This window comes from Polyergus mexicanus, unplaced genomic scaffold, assembly GCF_030449975.1.
Source record: "Polyergus mexicanus isolate NDT 795.1 unplaced genomic scaffold, iyPolMexi1.0 SCAF_15, whole genome shotgun sequence".
Classification (NCBI taxonomy): Eukaryota; Metazoa; Arthropoda; class Insecta; order Hymenoptera; family Formicidae; genus Polyergus; species Polyergus mexicanus.
This window is the reverse complement of record NW_027223335.1, coordinates 5,801,320-5,820,825: the sequence shown is the minus strand read 5'-3', so window position 1 is coordinate 5,820,825 and position 19,506 is coordinate 5,801,320. Positions and strand designations below refer to the sequence as shown.

The 19,506-nt window shown below is 34.4% G+C and overlaps 1 protein-coding gene and 1 long non-coding RNA gene across 4 annotated transcripts in view; one reads left to right on the top strand and one right to left on the bottom strand.

Annotated features, from left to right (window-relative positions):
• Positions 1 to 19,506, bottom strand: part of LOC138940022 (latrophilin Cirl) — a 517,985-nt gene that overhangs the window by 264,426 nt on the left and 234,053 nt on the right. For all 3 annotated transcript variants that reach the window (XM_070308486.1, XM_070308487.1, XM_070308485.1), the window contains exon 2: positions 4,406 to 4,457. The gene's annotated coding sequence lies outside the window, so the exon portion shown is untranslated. The remainder of the gene's footprint in view (positions 1 to 4,405; positions 4,458 to 19,506) is intronic.
• Positions 1 to 19,506, top strand: part of LOC138940023 (uncharacterized) — a 180,605-nt gene that overhangs the window by 3,078 nt on the left and 158,021 nt on the right. The gene's annotated exons all lie outside the window — the stretch shown is intronic.

The following is a 19,506-nucleotide window of genomic DNA, read 5'->3' as shown; positions in this document are numbered from 1 at the left end:
GTCGCGTAACTGTACGTATAATTTTTGTATTTGTAACATTAAATCGAACAAAGTTAAATCGCATCGATGAGTAGACAATTTCGAAAAACTTTCGAACTCTTCGAAATTGTGCGTGACAGGAAGAGCTTGTAAAGTTCATGCAAAACCGCAGCCGGGTGCAAAATATATCGCCGTCATCCCCGAAATTCATTCGACAATATATATACAATATCTCCCGGCGAGAATCAACCGCGGACAAAAGAGCACCCCTTATGCGAGACTATCGCATAAACAAGGTAGATCGCGATCTACATCGCGAAAAGGGAGAGGGTCGCCTCTCGTTCTCGTCGCCGAGGTGTTTCGTAACCGAGTTTACAAAAGAGATGCTCTCGTGCGCGACGGTTACTTTGCTCCCTCGCCCCCGCTAATCCCAAAAGTCCATAAATATTAGGGAGTTTATTCTCCGAAGGATCGTTCGCAGGATTGCAGTTGTACTCCGTGACACGATATCGCGATGACGCTTTAATCCAGCGGCGGCCCGAAAACGCGTCTCGAAATGTCGTGCAGAATTTATAGCGCCGTTTCGCATAACTGATAACGTCTCGATAACTACGGCCATCAGAGCTCGCGCGATGAATTAAGGAAAACTCGAGTCTTTTAAGAATTCAAATTTTATATTCTATTTAATTTGAATCGAAGGTCGAACAAGCACAGACAAATTAGTTTGGAAGACAATCCGATGGCGGATGAGGAATATAATAAGGATAGAAGAAGAATTATTGTTAAGGAAAAGAAAGATTAAAATATATATAAAATATGAAATTTGATAAAAGTAATACAATCATATATTTAATATAAAATATAGAAACAGATATGAAAGATAAATATAATTTAATAATTCATAGAGGAAATAAAACTTGATAATAGAGATAATTTAAAATATGCTTTTTTGTGTTTTTTTATCTTATTATCTTTCGAAATAATTTTATGGACTAATAGATTAAATCTCCACTAAGATACCTTGAATATAAATCCTCGGCGTGTGTCTCTCATGATCGATCTCTATTGTTGCCTAATTAACCGAACAGCCAAATCCTTGTCACGGTCTTCCCTCTATATATCTATATATATATACCCATCTTATCCCGTTTTTATCTCGATGTAAACGATTCGTGCCGGCGATTCCGGACAACACCGGGCCCGGTGGCAAATGTCAACAGTCGAGGATGCAACATAAACCTGGACAGAATCGCTCGTGGCGTGTTCCCTAGTGCGCTTTACAGTTCACGAGACCATGACAATTGCCGGTGTGTTACAGTCAGTTCCGCAGTATTAGGGCAGCTGGTCCGGTCGAGATTCCGGAGCATATTCGAAAAGGGACAGAAAAAGAGGGAGAGAAAAAGCGAGCGGGGGCGTAAGGGACCGTAGGTGGCCTATTGTCGAACCGAGGTCTGCATTTTCCTTTAACCTTCCGTGCCGCCATTGACTGTCTCACGGTTCATGCCGACGACGAGAAAACGAGCAGAATTTCACGCGTCCAACAAATAATGGAATGATTGAGGGTATTTTCTGCGAAATCGTGTTGGATACTTTCAGTCTGGTCGCATTTATTAACTCATCATATTCGAGTGTTGTCTTATACGATTTTATTTTTTTCACGTTAAATTGCTAATTTTCTTCTTAATTCTCAAATAGTGTAACATAATTATATTTATATTTGCAGTTTTCTTCTCATCTTTTATACATATACCAATAAAATTAATCTTGCATTACACGTCATTTGGATTCTTTATTGTCAAACGAAAAAAAATAATATTAAATATTGAATATTTTATGTATTAGAAATAATTTTATGAAAAAAATTATAATAATGATATATGTATAATTTTTAACATTATTTTTAATACATAAAATTTGGTTTATAAATCAATATTTATAATAATTTTCTTACAAACTACTCGACATATATTGCATTTGACAATAAAAAATCCTAATGATATTATAACGCAAGATTAATCATATAGCATAAAATACATAACTTAAAATATATACTCGCAGGGAGCGAGATGTTTACGTTACATGGCTTTTATATATCACGAGTATTAATTTCTTATACACATTATTATCTCTTCCCAGTTCATATTCCCCAAATAACTAACGATAAGAATATCAACCGATATGTCAGGCGGCTTCCCTTCAAAGACAAAGTTCGTTGGGCTCAAAGAGCTAGAATGATTTGTGCCTTATCATTATGCTTCTTAATTTTATTTGAAAACATTAAACTCGAAGTGTGAACTTCCGATATAAAATAGTGTAATAGCTTTTAATGTCACGATAAAAATATTTTGAAAGCAAAAGATTAAAACTTTTATAAAAGGAGATATTTTTTAAGCTATCAACATCAATTTTAGATACTTAGAGTTAGTATAATCTGAAAACTTTAGCATAATATTCGAATGAATGGTATAAAACTTCAAATACTTACTTAACCGAAACTTTAGCCATGCTTCTAATAAATGGTCAGAGAAATCAAGTGAAAGAAGGGATAAAATTATAAAATAATGCATAAAGTTAAAGTATAAAGCATATGAAAAAGTGAGTGCAGTATAATATTAATTTTGCTCTTCAATATTCATATAGATAATAATACCATAGGTAATATCAACAATGAACTTTTTCTTTATTTATCAATCAGAATTATCAATTATTTGAATAGAGTAAGCTTAATTTTTAAATTATAAACTTAGAGTACCAAAATATAAAATTCTTTATTTAGATTTGTTATCTCTTTTTTTTTTCAAGATTGTAGAATTGGTGTATCTAATTATATCTGATTTATTTATAATGAATCATTTATATTAATTATACCCTTTTCGAATAATTAATGACTTTGCGATAACATACTTATTCTCAACCGTCGGATTTTATTCATACATTTAGATATTCAGGTTCATGCGCGCTTAGAAGTATTATCAAAAGTGCAAGAATTCATTGCGCCAATAAAGTTTTTTTTTTTTTTTTATACGAGAATACTAGACGCGTTTCTCGTACCAGGCAATATCGGCATGAGCAGGTTCAATAAAATCGTAAACACGGCAGTTACACAAACAACATCATAAAATATGCCGACATAACGAAGACGCTTAAATGCTAGTGCACGTTTCTTCAAGAATTGGACTAATTTTGTGCGCGCAGACATCCAAAAAGAAAGAATCAAAATAAGAAGGCGATATAGAAAAAAACTCTTGATATTTCAGTAATGCAAAATTTTAGTATCTTAATCTATGGTATTGTTTAAATCTTTAAATTGAAATCGATATTATAGTCCTATCAAATTAGCATTTTGTAAAAATTTAAATACTATGAAATTACGTGTAGCAATAATTCATTTATTCAATGAAAAATACAATGTGTGAAAAGAGAGATGGAGAGAGCTAATCCCACAAGATATCTTTCTAAGTAAATACTTCTGAACAAAATTATTTTATAAAGTTTCCTAACGATTTGAAACTGAAATTTTATTTGATATGACTTTGTCCCCGAAAGAAGAAGAGTGCTGGATAGAGTCATTCAACGTGCACTCGATAAGTCGTGATTATCATTTTGTTGTGTGTGATTAGAGAGATTAAATTTATTGAATCAATTTTCTATAACTCTTTATACAGAGTGACATTTGCGATCAGTTTCTCGAGATTCAGAATATTACAGAATATGATATTTGTCATGCTTGGTTATAAACAAATAATTTGAACAAAATATATAGAAAAAACTTGTAGTTTTTAATTAAGTTGAGAAATATTCTTCTAATATTTAATTTTATTATTCTGAAATATATATATATATATATATATATATATATATATATATATATAGCGATATTTCAAAAGCTTTTTAAAAAGATTGTCATAATATAAATCATTTATTTTTGCTATGAAATAAAAACGTTTTAAATTATCGCGAAATCATAGTTTTTTTTATATTTCAAAATATGATAGAATTTTTAAATCTTTCTACCCAAATCTTTATCTTATATACGGTATTTTAAAGTTGATTAAAATGTTAACAATATTGAATAATAATAATAATATTTTATCACTAACTCATTAAAGAAAAAAATAAATGTTTCTGCAAATGTTATATACGTCATTCGTGTATGTTACTCTATTTCTCAGTGCACTCGCAGGTACGATTTCGCGTGATACAAGCGTGGGAAGAATTTTCTTTGTTCGAGGATATTGTGCGTGCGTGTGTAACACATAGGTATAGTGTTGTGTTTCTCAAAGAGGCGAGAGAGGAAGATAACCCCAGATTTATGATACAGACGCGTGTAACGTTATCCGGCTATTTCCGCTATCAGTTATCGGCTAATTAACACACACACGCACACACATATATATATATATATATTTGTGTACAGTATACTTACGTAATTTTTCCACTAATTGTTGTCGTTCTTTTCCCGCAAAGTTGACGCGTATCTGTAACAAAAAACAACGAGCATTAGCACAATGTAACCTGGATTGAGCTTGCATTTATGTATTGATCATACACATACGAATATGTGTGTACGAAGATCGAATCGCTGATCTAGCAAGCTACAACTACACGAGCAATAACGGCGCTTAATTTAAATATATTCCCTTAATCGTCTGCATTTATTTCATTATAATCCTATCGTATGGACGATGGTATATCGCGTTATCTGCATTTACTGCTCATATTACGTTTGTACTGCGAAGATATAAACCTTCGATCGGGCAAGCATACTAGCGAGTAGATAACATCGTACCAGAAGTGGAAAGAAAAAACACGAGAAAAGAAAGAAAAGAGATAATAATGATTCTTTTTTATGCATATTTTTGCAGCATGTATTTTGCACCAGATAAGAATTTCTACTTATAAATTGCTGTATCGGAATAATGAAGCTATAGAATAAATCGGGATAATGAATCGATAACAATAATAAAAACAGTGACGATGCTATATATTTAGTAGACATTTATATAAATATCAACATTGGTAAATTTTTAATCACAAAAAATTATAAAATTTGAAAAGAAAGAAGAGTGAAAAAAAATGAAAAAGAAAAGATTGGAAGAGAAATTGATTATAACAATTTCTAGCTTTAAATTTTGTAGCGATTTATATAAATAAATAAAAATTATATTAACGTCTTTAAAAAAAGAAGGAAAATTACTCAAATCGTATATCTAAGTGCGACACGCTCGTTTATTCGCTCGTGATTCGCATCGAAGATGCGGGCATGTTGTACAGATTATAGAATAAGCTTTTGCATTCGAGGGATTTCGCTAATCCCTTCTCTATACGTAATTCCATTATCGGGCATTTTCCTTATGCTGCGAGTATTGCGCGGCATCGGCAACCACATACGATCTTTGATGCTATGAACCTTCGAGAATAATCATTACTATACATATAATCATGACGTTTGCAGGAAAGCTATTAACTTGATAATGTACTTGATTTGTTATAAAAAATTCAAATTTTACTTACTACATAATAAGTAACTTATTATATAAGTTTTGATTTATATTTTATTTAGTCAAGAAATTTAGATTAATATTATCAAGTATGCAAAACATTATGGCTACATTTTTCAGAAATATTTTTTTTATCAAGATGATAAGAAATAGATGACGATACTTTTCTATTTCTGAAATTGTAAATTTGTCTCTTAATAATTTATATTAATTAATGATTATTCTATATGTCTCAAAGCTTCGAGTTGTCCAAAATAAAATATTTTCTCTGTCGAGACAAAATAAATCTCATGCGTTTCGTAAACAAATTATCGCGAATCCATGCACTGGCGGAAATTAACTCGAATCTTTAAAAATAATTACTATTTTTGAAAGATTAATGTCGAAAACAACTTCCTAAAAGCGGTATGATCTATTTTAAAGAAAGGTTGAGCCCAATTTTTCTTTACGTTCTCAGTCAATTGCGATAATAACATCCTCGGCTATGCTCACAACATTCGTACACGCGTGAAGTATGAATACATGCGTGCAGCAAGCTAGGCCGCATGTTTCTGCAGCCAGCGTGCGCATCAACGCGGTAACACGTATTGAACACGTTGATTTTGCATAGCTAATATCTCACTCTCGTCCTACCACACGAACTTGCGAACGTATCTGCCTGCGCGTGAATGTGCGTGTGTATGTGACGGGGCCCTGAGGGATCCGAAGTCCTTTTGGAGACCCTCTCTATGTGCGGCACCGGAATCGACTCGAATTAAAGGGGAACGACTCGGGAGTAGTGCCAACTTAATGAGGGACCACCTAGCTTTAACTATTTGTTTTTCAAGGGATCAGGCCACGCCAGAGAGAGAAAATACTCGGCCCCGAACCCCGCCGGGGAGACCTATATATTTATACGTGCATTCACGGTCAGGCAACCCCGTTTATGGCTTGTATCGGCCAGCCCTATTGCCATAACTTCCGCGATTTGGGCGTGAAATTACACGCGCAGGAATCGGTATGAGAGGCCCGTCGATAGTTCGATAAAGGTGTTCGACCCCTTGCCCTTCTTCAGTCGCTGTCCTTTTTATCCACGTTTCCATTCTGCTCCCGATCAGGCCCGATGCCGAGCAATTTGTTACGTTATCTGGTGTGCGTGTGTGATTTATAACAGCATGATACACGCTGTTTTTCGCACCAGAGAAAATTGTTCGACTGATTTATTTCGATAGTATATTTTCAGGCTTCTTTGTTTTAAGAAAATGATTATCAATATACTAAGTTTTATACATATTTATAATGTATTTTATTCACATGTGAAAATAAAAAAACTGTTATATCAATATTTATTTCATTATTTAAATTATTTTCAAAATAAATATCTAAATATTCATAATTAAAGAATTAGAATTAAGATATTTATTTTGAAAATAATGAAATAAAAATTGATATATGATAACAGTTTCTATTTTCATACACACACATACACACACATCCGAATATAATACATTATTTTAAGATAAATGTGCAATTTTGAATTATCATTATTATCGATGTTAATTAGTAACTATTTCATATTGATTTTGTAATAAACGCAATGTTCTCTAACAGAGAAATTATCTGCTACAAACTCGATAGATATCTCTAAAAGCAAACTATATTTATCGCTATATAAATATACGGGGCATTGACATTTATCTTTTGTAAGATTATTTTTTATCTGCCATTATAACATACGTGCTGCCGAAATAAAGGATTCTCACTAACACAAAACAGAGAGAATTGTTTGATTGATATTTTGATACGTGAAAATTTAAACAGTGAAAGACAGTGCATAATAAACTTGGTCCGATAAAAGCGACGCGGAGGACGTTTCGGCGACCGTGTGGAGGCTATGGGTCATTATTTATCGGAGGATGAGCTGTCGCCCTAAGGCGAAATTAAAATCCAAGAGTCTCCGATAAGGCGAAGAGACGATGGAACGCGAAGCAAAACGAAAAAGCAAAGAGAGAGAGAGAGAGACAAGAGTCGCTCAAGCATATACGATAACGCGCTCCGTGAAAAATACGTACGTGGCACTCGACCACGATTTAATTTATCGTCGACAGGCGGTACAGAAAAAGGAGTAACGATATGATGAACATTGTGTTCATATTGCGTTGTTCATACCCGCTGCAGGCGTCCGATGACACTTTTGCGCGAAAAATTTTGCTGGAAGTATAAAAAGGAAAATTGGAAAATATGATTGATGAATATCCAAGATGAGAATATCCATCTGTGCGTTTATTATTGCCAAGACATTTTTTTCCCTCTCTTTCTAGCTTATAATATTAATCACGCTTGTACATCGTCTTCCTGTGTATACCATACGTGACTTTCTTTCATAATGCACACGCATCTTTTTACATTAACAATTAAAGTAAAATTCAAATTTCCTTTCTATAATCTCGAAGCTTTCCTCCATGACCCATTGTCGAGATAATAATAGTTTTATATTATTATTATACATATATATCAATTCATATGCGTACATGCATTTACTTCCATTCTGCACACGCCTCTACTTCTACAATTTCTCGCAAGATTAAACTCGAATCTTCTCTCGATAGTCACGCACGATCGAGCGAAGCGCAGCGGGACGTATACGGGAGTGCTCCTTCAAACGAATATATTTCTATTAGCGTGTCCCGCGTGCCGTTCGAATCTTCTACGAGCCGAAACATGAAATGTCACTTACTCGAACACATCGCTCGATGCATACAAGCGTCTCGGTCGATCAAATGTCCCCGTGTCTAGCTCACAGTACGCGAATAGAACAGAAAATTTATTATTGTCAAGATACGGCAATAAACAAAATTTTTATTATACAATATATATCTTCTATAGATATAAAATCGTGCAATTGCTTTTGTATCCTGATTCCATCTAACGATAAGTGACAAAAATTTAACAATTCAACAATATCATAAACGCCGGAATTTTCTCGGAGTCGTAAAACGAACCGAGTTTCGTACTTCAATTTATTAAATAAACATTGTAGTTGATAGGGTTAATATTAATTAGAGAATAGGGTTAATACTAACTAGAGTCTTGCCGATGAAAAAGATTGCGTTATAAATTATTCGACGCGACCAACCGGATTTAAACTGCACGAAGAGAAAGGGTTGCCCCGAAAAAAAAAAGAAGACGAATTGACGTTAACAAGGGTGCCTCTCTCCGGTGTCACCGATTCGTCTCTCCTTGACGTTGCATTTCGCGAAAGGGGGCTGCAGGTGGCGGACGACTCTCTTTTATGCGCGTCCGCCGCGTATCGTACATTTTTATTAAGCCCGAATAATTGGCGCGAAATCCGAGATCGCCGCCGGCGTTTCGTTGCCGCATCTTTTCAAACTCACTGGTCTGTTTGAGGCCATATGCCGAACTTGAATAACTTCGACTGACTCGTTGTCGCCAAATATACTTTCGGAGCTTTCGCACCGGAGTAATTACATTAACCGAACTTTGGGCCATATATTATGTACTTGGAGAATCTTTAACATGTAAAAGATCATATTTAGAAAAGTTATAGTTAGAGGAAAATCTCCTTAACATACATACGCGTATATGAAAATCTTACAATTAGGATAGATACTAATCTTTTTCCGCATTTTTTGCTTTATTTTTCTTATTTTCATATATATACAAATCTCTGTTCTCCCTTTCTCTCTCTCTCCCTCTTTGTGTATGTTTATTTGGAACCTTTTGATGCCAAAGACGTTGCGATCAAAATTTAATTTTCGCAAATATGCGACAGCATGCATGCGAGCGAACTGAGCGAGGAGACGAATAAAGTGGAGAGAAACATTATAGCAAAGCGTATATAGTTGACGTTGGCGAAGGGGGGCGCGCGCGGAAGCGATTTTAATTAATATATACTTAATTAAGTCTCTCCCCGTCGAAGAGGCGTTGTCGCTGCGCTATGGGGTCGTTATCTATGCCATGCAGTGCGCGGGTGATTTACTAATAGAAACTGCGCAGGAATAGTTCGTCTAGTTAAGCCCCTTTCGAATACACATCGGTTTATTGTGCGTCCGGGCGACGCGGCACTGTGAAACACATCCTACCCTTCCCTCCCCCCCCCTCCTCCTCCTCCTTCCCACTATACATATTATATATGCATATACGCAGCCTCCATTAAAGCCCCGCCGGTGTACTTTGCCGGCGAACGCGTTCAAGCGAGACCGCGATGATGTATCGATAATACACATCCGCGAAGTCGCGATGAGAGCGATTTCTCTCTCTTGATTAATTCAATATCTTGACGCGAGAGAACAACCGGTGTCATAATATGAAGCGCATGAAAGTGAATATCGGCAGGCACAAGATACTTCTTTTGTCTTTAAATCGCGAAACATCATTGTTCCTGATTCGAAATATTGATTTTCAAATCAAGTTATCGTGAATGTTTTCCTTCTCTCGCAATATTTTCTGATTTTATTTTTTCTTCAGTATATTCCTGATTATTTGAAAATTGTTAGATAGAACGATCCCGAATAAATTCGCGCAGGTTTGTAGCATTGCCATAAATGTCGCGTATCCTTGTATCTACTATCGATATTTAACTGCGTTCTTTTACACTTACCAATTCAAAATGGTATTCCCGAAAGTTTCGATGAATGCCGCCGGTCGATACGCGGGTTACCTCATGAATATATTCACAAACCAGGCACGGGAATACAAGACAAAGATGTTAACTGGTGACTGGGGAAACGCTTTCCTTGTATAAAGATCGTCTTGTTAGCGCGACAACGTGCGGCGCCGCAATGCCCACCCATCGAAATTTCTTCGACTTTAATGTCTTCAGTAACTGACCGTAAAAGAAATATGCGTCCACGTGCATGCATCGTGCAGGGGACGCTTCTTTTTTTATGTAAAATAAGAATCAGCCGTTAGTATTGTGGCGCACGATAAGAAGCCATTGTCCTAACTATAAACCGCTTCATTTGCGATAACTTTTAAATGATATAATTCGCTTTATATATTATGTGATGTTTTTATATTGGAGAAGAATAATTAAAAATAATTATAATTATTTCAGATGGTGGAGATAATTTGTTAATTTAGAAATGGGAATAATTTGAATTGTAAAATGATTTTGAAAGAATTCAATATGTGATTATATTATTATATTGTATATAGACATAAAAATAAGGCATATTATGCCTTATAAATTAACAATCCAAATTATCTTTTCCATCTTAAATAATTATAATTGTTTTTAATTATTCTTGTATTAATAGAATATTACAATTTACTTTAATAGAAAGAATTATGTTAATATAATTTTTTTATAAAATTTAATAATAAGAAAGTAAGAGAGAGAATCCTCTAACTAAAAGAAATTTAAATATTCTCAATTTTTTTTTTTTTCATTGGCATTATATAACTTTCGGGGAAAACAAAAAAATCGCCAGCCAAATTACAACCGCGGATGACAGTCCGAGGGGAATTTCAACGCATTATTGTGCATCGTAAATGCGACCGCCGTCGGAATTTTCGTAAATTCGGTAGCGCGATGTCGTGTGCAAACTGCATATATGAGAGCGTGAATGCAATCGTCAGTGCGACGTAAACAACCGATAAGAGCGCTAATTTTTAATTGGCCCATTATCGTAAACGATCGATAGATGTCGATTAACCATAATTCTGTCAATCGTATTATTATTCCTCGCTGTTCATTCGTGTTTTATTAACGCGAGAGATGGAGGAAAAGAAAAAGAGAGAGGGAAGAGGAAAATCACTCCCCTGTCGATCCAACCTGGGCTTGATTTATTTTCATTGCAAAACGTGCAAGTGTATCGTTTGCTTTCAGTACTATCTTGATTTGAAATCAACTCATTTCTCCTTTCCCCTTTTACCGCTCTATTGAAATTTCTTCAATATCGAAAATTCGCTCCTCGCATCCGCTATGTGTTTTTGCCGATAATCGAAATCGTTTTCTGATGACAGCATTAGGAAATACTGGGTATTAAACATAGAGACGAACAATGAAGATAAACACGAATCTATACAAATTATATAGCGATACTTTTTCAGTATTTTACTTATATACTTTAATATTTTATTTATATTTATAATGTCTATTTCAAATGACCATCAGTCATATATCGAAAATTTAAATAAAAATTTAAATAAATAAAAATTCTTCAATTTGGTACAAAGGCAATTATAAAAAAAACGTTTGCTTCGATAGTAGAGTTTTGCCAGTTATCGCTTTTTAAGTATACTTTGTATAAAGATTCGGAAACGACGGGAGAATTATTTGTTCAGCTTTGAACAATATAATTATCTGCTGCAGCTGCAGTCACGAGGCGATCTTATCTTCGCGGTATTCGTCGAGATAAGTTGATATCGTTGATATCGAGTATTGGCTGATCGATCTTTTCTATTTCGGTAACGTAACGATCGGTGACAGTTTGATACCGATATTTATTTCATGAAATCATAGAAGAACGAGTATTAAAAACTTTTTGACGAGAATCTGATGAATGTGCGTTAATTATGACATTACTTTATTACAAACGATATTTCTTTTATTACTTATAATTTTTGATACTCTGCAACCATTTAACGAAATATCCTCAATTGCCTATTGCCAGAATTATTAAAACGAAGTGATATAATAATACATTTAATCCATTTTCTTATATAGAATATTATAAATTATATCTGCAAAGAGAGAATCTTTTTGTACTATTTCTCTCTTTCAACTTTATCTCATAAATTAGTGCATCATATTTGAGAAAATCAATCTTTCTCTAAGAAAATTTAAATACTAATTGGAAGTATATTAAAATTCTTCTTATACGATAAATTTAGAATAAATCATATTATAATAAAATGAACAAATTACAGAATATAAAATTTATGATCATGAACTCATATATTTAAAGATTTGTAAGTATCGCGTAAATTTCAAAATCCCAAATTTATACTCGTAAATTTACTTACTGAAATCTTTCCGGAAGTAATAAATCTCGAGATGAGCCTATTAATCAGAATGATATTATAGTAAAAACCTTTCTAGTATAATAAATCTCGAAGTCTTGAGTTCGTGATCTTACCTACTTAAAAGCTTGTTAGTATGATAAATCTGGAGACTAAATTCACGTTCGCGAACTAGCAAATCTCTAATAATTCGCCAGTTACCAAAAATCTTTTCAATTTTCAGCGTATCTCAAATGTAAAACAAAATTTCGATGTGTCGACGGTACGATTTAAGAGAGTAACGTCTTGTATGTCTTGTGGGAAAGCATTCTTATCCGACTCTCCTTCTTTGATATTTCTTTCTCGGACGTCGCTCTTAGGAATGGACGATAAAATTTTATCGGTCCTGTTGTCAGTCTCAAAATGGTACATGACCGCTTCACGCTTGCACATAACGTTTCTCCGACGTTTCAATATTGACGCATTGTCGGTCATTCACATTATCGCATAGGATTGATTCTTTCTCACGTTTCTCAACGCTTCTGAAACTAGTGGTCGCTAACTTTTTTTTTCCAACGTTTGACACGGATACTATTTTTTTAATCGTTAATATAATTAATAAGATACTTAACCTCCCCTTCAAATTTTAGCGTCTACGTACTATACACGCGCGTTAGCGATATCTAATTTGTAACATTATTTAACTATTTAAATTCTGTGTTAGTTATTAATTATATTATCAAATCGCTTGGGATATATAATTCATTGCAAGGAAATTTTTCTGGAGATGAAAAGTTATATATATATATATTTTAATTTTTAGTAGAATAGAATATTTAATTTTATTTCGTTTTATTTAAATACTATTTTATCATCCCATTATTTTGTGTAAGTCCTGTAAGCAGTAAGTTCAACAATTCTCGAGGTCGCTATTTACATGTAGATTGTATTTTAGATTATATTTTATTTTTGTACAAAATAATAGTACTTTAAAATAGACTAGTATAAAATATGATAGCATATATCATGTGATTGTATACTTTATAAACTCATTACAAGTTAATTTGCAAAAATCAATTAACATTAAAATTCATGTTACTAAATCGTAAAAAAAAATTTATGGAATATTGAGGAAAGAAACATAAAAGATTTTAACAGCTCATGCAAAAGTTTATTCAAAGTTAGAAATGTTATATAAACATTATTTTAATTTACAATATCTTTATTTTTGAGTTATAACAATGTTTTATAAAAAGTATACAAAAAGTATATGAAAAATAATATCAATTATTTGAATGAATAACTCTCTGTCTCTCTCTCTCTCTCTTTGTAATTATTGTTTATAAAATGGTAAAAAATTGTAAATTACGTTTGTTAAAGAAAAAATTTAACTTTTCAGCTGTTACGCAGTAATAATTTTGTAATAAATTATACAATGAGATATAAATATGATCATTTAATTTATTTATTACACTTATAGCACAGACATATTTTTCTAATTTAGCTACATGTCTTGCATTTCTATTTGTCAATAAATATTGAAATAAAGTATCGTATAAAAATATGCGAATGGAGAAGGGAGCAAATTATATTGATAAAAATAAATATAGAAAGAGATAAATATAAAAATAATAAAAACGAACGAAGATAGAAGTATCAGGACGGACACCAACCGTGTCGCATTCTCGATCCCGTGTAATATAACGCAGCAACCTTATTAATTCCGCTATGTCTTCATAAGTATAAAGTATACGTGCATATTGCCGGCACGCCTACCTCGTCCGTCCCTCGCTCGTAGCTCTTGCCAGACCCCATAGAGACGTATGCGTATCAGCATCTGTCGGTGCGTAGACCGGAAACGCGTCGTTTACGTGCCTGTCATACTCGTCATCGGACACAATGCCCGCACGAAATAGTTTCAACCCTCCGCAAGTATACGAGACGATTCTCACTATCGCATTTTTCTCGAGCCGTTCTTCCCCGCACTGGTAATGCGAGCCTCTCCGAGCTCGACAATGACGAAGGAAACCATAATTGGCTCCTGGTAGCTATTCCCCCGACACGAAAGATACGGAAACTCGATCGTCAACAAGTATATCGGGGTTCTCGATTTCTTCGGGTTCGACGGTGTAATTAGGCCTCCTAGGCTCGTCGCAGTTTCAGTTTTAACAAACGTCTTTCTTAAACACGAGAATGATCATTTCGCGTATTCTGAATTTGTGTGCGATCATAAAATGTTTGTAAATAATAAAAATAAATACAATATTTTTATATATATTTAATTATTTACTAATTTTAGCTGAATAAAATTACGAACGATAAAAATTTCTTGTGATTGACGTTTGCGAGTTAGCGGAGAATAATGATATACACACCGGTTTATAATTCATGTAATATTTTGTTGCGGATATGTATATGAATGCGCTTTCATCTACCGCACGCGCATTGTTAATCGTGCAGAAGTGTGTAGGGCGGGTTGGTCGGAAGAAAGATATATTTACAACCTAGATGAATCAAATTAACCCGTTGCTATATATCACGCTGCTTGGGAATACGTCGGCATTTGCAATTTAATTCGGAGAATTATCGCGACGTATAGCACGCTGCGTGTTCGCCGAATGTAACATCATCTTGTGAGCAAAATGCATTATGCAATAGAAACGAAATAGCGGTAATAGGTTTTTCTCGAAGCGAATGTTAGAGCATTAATAATGAATCATCTTGCACTGCGCGTGCACGGAAATTTTTGTTTTCAGAGATTATCATTTAGCCATACTGAAGATATTTCTTTCGGAGAGAATTTATTTGCATTAAAGAGACAGCATTAGAGAATTTATTTATTTATTTACAAAGCAAAACGAAAGAGGAAAGAGAGCATTTTTTAAAAGTTTAATTTATCGAATATCTTTTCTCCATTATATAACGTTTATATGATTAATTTTATCTTTCATAGAAATTTTTTGGCAGAGATGAAGGATATTTGAATCTTGAGGATATACAATATATATCATTTTTAGTGTAATAGGTGAAATAAATCTTAAAATTTTAAAAATTTATAACGTAAATTTTATTACTTAAATCTTCTTTTCATCGAAAAATTTCAAAAAAATGAAAAAAATGCTTTTCTTTTTCCATTTGTTAATTACTTTGTAAATAAATAAAGAATTTACACTCATGCGCCGGATCTCCGTCCGATAAAATCTTTTCTGGAAATCCTATCCGTCGATTTCTTTTAGTGGCACAATCCCATCGACAATTCACATAGTCAACGGGGGTGTCTGATTACTCGGCTTAAAATATTTGTTAACAAACGTCGGGGAACTCCCGGCGCGACGCACCTGGGCCGCAACATGGTGCCGCGACGGTACGTAGAAAGTGCGTAACCAGCCAGCCGAGCCCCCGGTACGCTTTTCTCTTTCTCTCCTCCTCCCGGTCGGTCTAATAATTCGCGCCGGAATTATTATAATTTAATACGATACCGGAGCGCACATGCACACACACACACACACACATATATCCCGCCCGCTCCGCCGCACGAAGCCACGGCCATTATTCGGCGTGTTTGTAACCCGCGGCGACGCGTAATAAGCCGGCTTATGCCTGCGTATCTCTCTTTGTCGTGTACATGCACGCACGTAACGTGGCCGCGACACGCCTACCTTATTCTTCCCTTCGGCTGCACCGGCGCGACGTTGTATGCGGCATACGTGCGGACGTACATACGACGTATGTAGATCCGCCGCATCTGCCGATGCAGCCGAGGTCATGGAATCCGAGAGGCTCCGGCCCTCGCCTCTTTTTCGACACCTTCGTCCTTTTCTATACCCGTTGTATCATCCTGTCGCTATTGCGCCGTTGTCATCGTCGTTGTTGCGTCGGCGGGTAACGTCCAGTTTAAATTGACTAATTCAAGTAGCTCTCTAGATACCGTAATATACTTTTTACATACCTAGATATCGATCTTTCTGCTGAGAAATGTTAATACTTGTTATTTTTTTAATGTCTGACTAAAGGAATGAAGATCATTTAGTTTTATCTTTTATTCAATTCAAATTTTTTTTAAATTTTTGTCTTATAAACATATATTTTTGTTTTTAAATAAGCTTTGATTATTTGCGAGATACACTCTCTTCAAGTAAAAAACTTTTTTTTTCCTATTGTTTCTTAAATTTACATTCTGTTAATTTATTATGTATGAAATCGTTATATATGTAATAATTCGAAAAATTTTATAAAATTATTCGAAATATTTTAATATAGCTAAACATTGAAAGCGCCTAAGCATTATATAGCACTAAATATTACAGTGCTAAGCATTAAAATGTGTTGGTCAATTTTAAGTTCAACTTGTGGATTGCTCTTGTATAGCTTATGGATTCATATTTTGGTACGTGTATAGTCGCAATAAGTTTGCGAAATGTTTGTAAATTTGAAATATAGATATTTTGACGTTTACGTATGTAGTTACATGTGTAAATAAAACATAGGGAATTTGCGGATTTTATTCTCCAAACGTTACTTTGCAGTCTTAGCTATGAAATGAAATAAAGTAATACTTGTATATATTACGGGAATATATGTATCACGAGGATAATCTTGCACGGCGATCAAGGGGGCAGAAATTCCTGCTTGGGATTTTATTATCGATCGCCGAGGAGCGCTCATCGATTTCCCCGTTACACCGTAATCATGTAATAACAATCGTGGCGATTCTACTAGTAAGGTGATCGTACGCGCGGTAGCATCGAGGAAAAAATTTATAAATCCTTCAAGTAGGCGATGGAAGCAAATTAAATTTTTATAAACGCTCGAATAGAGCGCGAGGGATTTATTATCGAGCATTTCAATTCTCAACGATCTCTATCTGTTGAATTATAACGATCATCTTCGACCAAGGACTTGGAGCGAACGTGTTATAAGGGGAATATAAGCAGCATTTTAAAACATATTATAACCTGTATCGAAACCTTAGTATTAATGTGGATAATTAGTTCATATATATGGCATTAATGAAAACAGTGATAATGTTTTTACATGTGATATTGACAATGAATTTCGATATTCATTGTAAAATGCAAACGCTAAAAAAAAGATCGACAAAAGTTATTCTTTTTCTTTGATAAATTGGAATAATTAAACTTATAATACACGAATTATATTTTTAATAATCTTTTATTACTCATTACTCTCTCGAAACATTGATATGAATTCAGTTTAGCAATAAATTCTTGTCGAAATTATTCTTAATAGCATATATTGATTTATCTACCGTTTGTGCTACGCGATGAGAATAATTATCGTCGTATGGTAATTCTCTTGGTCGTTTTTCGCTCTTTTCTCCACATTTCCTCCGTAGCATATGGAATGCATAATTATTACAATATGTCTCTCCGCACCTATCGCGGTATTAATATTCATAAAGTCGATTTGTCAAAATGGCTCCATCTTCTCTCCTCATCTTATGCTCATACTTGAAATTAGGCATCGATATTAAATTTATATGTGTTTTTTATCTTATATATATTGTATTATCCTATTCTCCTCTATGTACATATGAAAATTATACAATATATATTTTGCAGTACACACTGATAATATAATGAATTGGCAACAAAATATTCTGATAATAAAGTGCGCATTATATAATATTGTATCACTCGTTTATGCAAATTCTTATTTATTTCACACGTAAAATCACCAAGTATTGCTGAAAATGGCTTGCGCGGAATTAGCCTGAAAGTTTGTATTGAATCGCTTGAAACCTATAGTCAGCTAACATAACGTTTCAATATCGAGGATCGCTGGATCCGCCCGAATGCGGCGAAGCGGTCTGTAAAATCTAAAATCGACACCCTTCGTTGCGAATCGGGCGAGAAATACGGCGATGGCATCTTCGATATTCCCATAGTAGCAGCCGAGAGGCAGCAAACTGGGAAACAGATTGTATGGCTCAAAATCAATAGGCACCTGATTTATTCCCATGCGCGTACCCCAGCATCCTGCGCGCCGAAGCGTCCTGAGTGAATTTATACGTATACAGAAGTACACGCGATGTACATCGCGATGTCTATACTAGAACATTACTTTTTCCTCGCAACATTGTGTTTCAAAATGTTGATAAAATTTTGATACAGAAGTATCAATAGCCTATTATCAATCATAGCATTATTTAAAAGTATTAATTATTATTCCGAATATAAAAATATAATTACAAATCCAATTATTGAGAACAATGGTTCATTCTAAGAGACTTTCAGGTATTTCGATATTTTCTTAGCAATCGATTTCAGTCGAATTAAAGTGCGTCTGTTTTATAAATGCCTTTCTTTTTTATGAATCTACATTCAACATTAATTTTTTCTTGAAGAAGAGTGAACGGAAATCACGATTATATTGGAAAAATAATAAACACAAACATGACAGAACAAACAACAATTTTCTGCTATCATTAAATTTAATTAATCAATTTCGAATTAAAAATTGTATTATCAAGATTTCACATTTCTTCGGTGCGAAGAAAGGCCGATGGAGCGAGACATCGCGGCTTCTTTTATCCGCGAGATTCCTTATTTTCAGTGGATACTCGGGCAGATCGCATGCTTCGGCCATTAATTGAAAGCTCCGCCGGAACAAAAGACCAACACGCTGGCGGCGGAAGAAAGCTCGTTTCAGGTGAAACGAAACACTCATTGTCGAAGTCGGAACTTCGGGCGATTCAATTATTCCTTCTGTTAAGCAGCCGGCGTCCTTTAAACAGATGCTACCTCTCTCTCTCTCTCTCTCACTTTCTCTTGTTCGAGATGATTAATCGCAATTATTTCTAATTGGTGGAAATTAAAACGCCGCGTTCTCTGATTCTCTTCTATCCGTTTCCTCGTCGCGGTTTAAAGCGACAATCTGGAAAAAGGAAGTTATTTATCGGTCGAAGGCCCGAGGGGATGGACAATCGTCATTAGAAGGGGACTGTCGCGGTAAATATACCCTCGGTTGCTCATTATCGAATGTCATTGACGGAATGAAAATTATTAAGATTGCAAACTGTCTCGTCGCCGGAATTCCGCGGCACGGTTCTCTTTATTTC